Below are 4,813 nucleotides of genomic sequence, written 5' to 3' on the forward strand. Positions count from 1 at the left end.
TGTAGGGGGAAAATAAAAAAGCCAGTTGAAAGAAAACTATTAAAAAAATAAATCGCAAATAATTATGTTACATTAATTTTCACAAATTTTTATATGGATTTCTATTTTGCAACCATTTATCCAATAAGTGTTCAAACTTATCAAATTGTATCAATTATTTGGCAGTACGCGTACAGAAAACCATACTGTCCAGATACTGCACCCTCACTTGTCCGGATACTGCATCCAGGTGCATTTTGGTGTCCAGATACTACTGCTTCAGAAACTTAATATATTAATGCCAATATTAATTTAATTATAAATAATTTCCACAACTATTTGACTTCCTTTTGTTCGAAACATGATCAGAATCACTTTTCATTCGTTCAATTTATTTATTTCCGACTTGGCTTATGAAATTGACGTGTTTTGCCGTCGAAAAATTCTTAGATGTCCGGATACTCCTACCTCCACGGTATGCGCAATTTTGTTTTTCAGAAGCCTTTATGACTGGACATCCCTAGTAGAAAATTCACAATTATACCGTTATATATGATCAAATACCTGATCAAAATCTGATAAGGTAAGCTGATCAGTGTCTGATCAAGACCTGGCTAAAATTTTCACTCGGGTATGATTCAATTTGAGAGTGAAATTCATAAGTGTCCTGGTAGCTCAGATGGTAAGAGCACCTGACGCGACATTGGGAGGTCCCGGGTTCGATTCCCGGCTGGGAAGTTACTAATTTTTTCTCTCAAAAAAATTAAATTTAATTAATGCCTAATGATGGTAGGCGGTGAAACCCTAGTGGAAAATTCACAATTATACCGTTACATACCTGATCAAAATCTGATAAGGTAACCTGATCAGTATCTGATCAAGACCTGACTAAAATTTCCACTCGGGATGCTGGAGTCAGAGAAAAGGATCTAAAGGCTGGGGTGGGTACAAGTGGGTCCAGAGGAAGCTGATCAAATAGGGACATCGATCGAGAAGGACCACGAAACTCTAATATCACCACAGATTGGAGACAGTGGAGCAAGAAATCCTCAATCGCATTTGAAGATATGCTAAATACTTCGGATGAAGCTGGAGACATGTTCGAAACCCAGGATTGGATCAGTATGCATTCTATACTTTTTATTTCCTATATACTGCTCTACGAATTTATTTACTAGCAAAGAATAGATTTTGCTCGAGGCTTGAATTGATTTGTTCTCCTTGAATATGTATTTGTTAATATTTAAAGAGTAGTCTAGTAGAGAGATTTGATCCTCTTATTCGGCATCTTATTTACTTCTCAACCGAATTGTGAGTTCATAAGTAATGAATGTTCATTTGTTCGTATGCAAACTTACCATTAGTTAATCGTTACAAAGACTAGTTAATACTAAGTAAATTTTTCTATCAGTGTAATATTTAAATGATTTTTTTTATATACAAATTGAACCTGAATAAAACTAATAATTGTATGTACACTTGGCATCCTTAATTCGAATATATCAATATCAATGTAAAAGTTTATGCGGCAATGTAGGAGTCTACTACAGCAAGGTATCATCTAGACGCACGGAACTATGCACTGAAAGGTTACCGCGCAAACCATCCACCGCGCTATTCAGCGTAACCGATTCGTGTAGTGGATGGCTAACCCGACTACCTAGCTGTTGGATTGTCACTAACAGCGCAACCTAGCAGCTAGCTAAATGCAATTCAAAATTTCTACCTGGGGGTGTATCTATTAATTACTAGTAATGAAGAATGATTCAAGTAAAATTTTGAGTTTCCATTGATTTTTTCAACAAATTGTGAAGTTTAAAGATAGAAACTGCCACGTCATGCAAAAATCCAAGAAGTGTACCGGAAAATTCTACCAAAATTTTTTAATAGTATATTACTTTCAATTATCTTGGCTGGAGCACTTTAGAAAAATTTAAATGTTGATAATTGTCGATACGAGTTCTGATAACTCGACGGCATATTTCGAAAAATTAATTCAATAAATTAGTGCATTTAAATATAAATTAATCTGAGATGAAAAATTGTTCTTTCAAGGTATTCGATTTTTCTTCTGAAAAATGGTGAGCGTTTACCAGCAGATCGAACCTCGAATAATCATTTCTCAATTTTTTCAAGCCATAGAATACATCAAATTCCCGCCTCAGCTTCCCGAGACAAATTATATTCGATCGTTTGTATATCGAGAGGCAGGGGTAAAAACCAAAAGGATGCAGACACTCGAACGAGTTTTTCGGGCGCCCGCCACCTGTCGACGCAGCACGCGCCGCCACCTGGAGCTGCCTGTCTCCCTCTCACTCCTCAGTGTGTATTTATTTTTTGTTCCCCTCTCCGAGCGCATGCAAGTTCGTCCGGGCTTAGAAACAACTTGCGCATACAAAGTGCAGTTGCAATGAGCCAACTCGAATGTACGATTGTACCCCAAGCGCAGTGTGACTACCTTTTCCACATGCCAACTTGACTGTATTTCCACTGATGTGATTATATAACATTCTGTAATTTTGTCTCCTTGGGTGTTGTCGACCGGATCCATTACTTGCATCCACCGATGTTCGAGAGACAGACTGGTACAGAGTGGTGATGGCGCCTGTACTCGTATTATCCAATATCGTGAGCTCCGTCAAGAGGCAAATCATCCTCTATGAGATAATCGACGGTGACTACATCTGGATATAAGCATGAGTCTGTTCCTCTTAATTTTATACTCAGGGAGGATAAATCAATTCTACGAAGCGACAATCTCATGGAAAATAATATTCCAATTACAATGAATTGATTTCAATGGTTTGAAACAGCATCGTTTAAATTTCATTTTATCTATACTATTTCTAAAGAATAAAAGTTTTATGACTTTGTTTTATATCGAAATCTATCGAAATTTGCTGATCTTCAATTAGGATTATTCAATGAATCACTTTGGCTTAGTCGCTGAAAAAACAGTATTTTCGAATTCTACAAACTCCCAAATTATTTTTGGCGTCATAATTTAGTATATTTCGATAGTAGACTGTAAGAAACTTTCTCATAACTTGTATGTGTATATTTGTGCGTGTGTGTGCGCGTACGTGCATACACACGCACACGCATGTACACTCTAAAAAAAGATTGCTTCTGATAAGTAGGAAAACTACTTGTATTCAGTACCCAGGGGTTTCTGGAGAAAAGGTAATTTTTTTACTTGGTTCAAGTCGAAAATCGACTGAATACAAGTTTTATGCTCCAAGTACAATTGGTACTGGTGACAAGTACCAACTGTACTCATCATCAGTACTAAAAGTACGTGTACTGAGTACCGAGCTGTACTTCTCAAAAGTAGAAAAAATACTCGAGACAAGTAGTAATAGCACTCAAATCCAGTACTAATGGATTTTCGCGGAATATTACAGTAAAATTTATCATACACTAGAGATCGCTGAAAAACGAAGAATTAATGCAAATAAAATTATTGTTTATTGTTCATTTGCCCCTCAAACGCTTGAAAATTGAAATGTAGTCCAATGTAATAAATTCTCGAGCTACAGAGATTTTTTTTTCAAAATTTTTCAAAAGATGTGTAGAATAACAATTACCAATTAATTTTTCCAAATTTAATTTCCAAATAGTCCTTTTTTTAATAACAAAAAATGTAATATTCATGCGAAATAGCCAGTAAAATGATCCTCAAAATAATTGTTATATTTTATATTGAAAAAAAAATTGAAGTATTAATCTTTTGAGCTATCTTGTATAAAAATTGCAATTTCGTTATGCGACAAAGAATAAAATTGCCTATTTAGAAGTCGAATTCAAAAAAATTATCTCGTAATTGTTATTCTACACATCTGTTTAAAAATTTTGAAGAAAAAATACGTCCGTAGGTCAAAAATTGAGTACACTGTGCTATTTTTCTTCATTTTCAAGGTCTTGGGGGCAAATCAACAAGAAATAATCGTTTTTTTCCCCACTTATTCTTCGTCTTTCAACATATATAAAGAATCGATCATCAATGTGTAATAAATCTTACTGCAATATCTCGCGATTTTTAACCTCATCGTAACCTCCCCTTGATGAAATTTTTTAATTGTCATCTGAGAATGATAATAATAATGAGAATGATAATTAATGATATGAAATTCCTCAACAAAATAACCAACCAAAAGTACTGGAATCAAGTCATAAAAGTACTCGCGAGAAGTAGAAAAATTACTTGCTCCAAGCATCAAAGGTACTTGTGAGAAGTAAGAAAAATACTGACAGGAAGTAATAAAAGTACTTCCTCCTAGTACTTTTCCTACTTGCTTAGCAAATATTGTACTTCACCCTAGGACATGAAAAGTACTTGGGACAAGTAGTTTCCCAACTTTTCACAAGAAAACTTCTCCCAAGTAGAATTCAGTACTAGTGAGTAGTAACTTTTTTTTAGAGTGTATGTATATGAATGAAATTTTGTCCATCGATTCTTAGTGAACAAAGGAACCCATTCAACTGTTTCTTTAATCGACGCGTCTTTATGGAACCTAGAACTGATTAGTTTATGAAAACGATCACCTCAGCATTTTGTTTTGAGCCTAATTTACGAATACGACATCGTAAATTACGTTCATCTTATCGTAATTTACAGTTACGATTTTGAGCGTACTTTACGTTCCAACTTCAAGCGTAAAATACGCTTCGGAAAGCGTAAAAGACAACTTATTAATAGTTATTTGTGTCACAAGGCCCGTAAGTGGAGGTTTGCGATGAGTGCTGCTAACTCACACGAATTGCAAACCGACACTACGGGCCGAGTGGCACATACTATTTTTTGTCATGAATGCCTGGGGGTGTGGGGGGGGGG

The sequence above is a fragment of the Diachasma alloeum genome, unplaced genomic scaffold (assembly GCF_001412515.2).
Source record: "Diachasma alloeum isolate Michigan unplaced genomic scaffold, Dall2.0 Dall_scaffold_00182, whole genome shotgun sequence".
NCBI lineage: Eukaryota > Metazoa > Arthropoda > Insecta > Hymenoptera > Braconidae > Diachasma > Diachasma alloeum.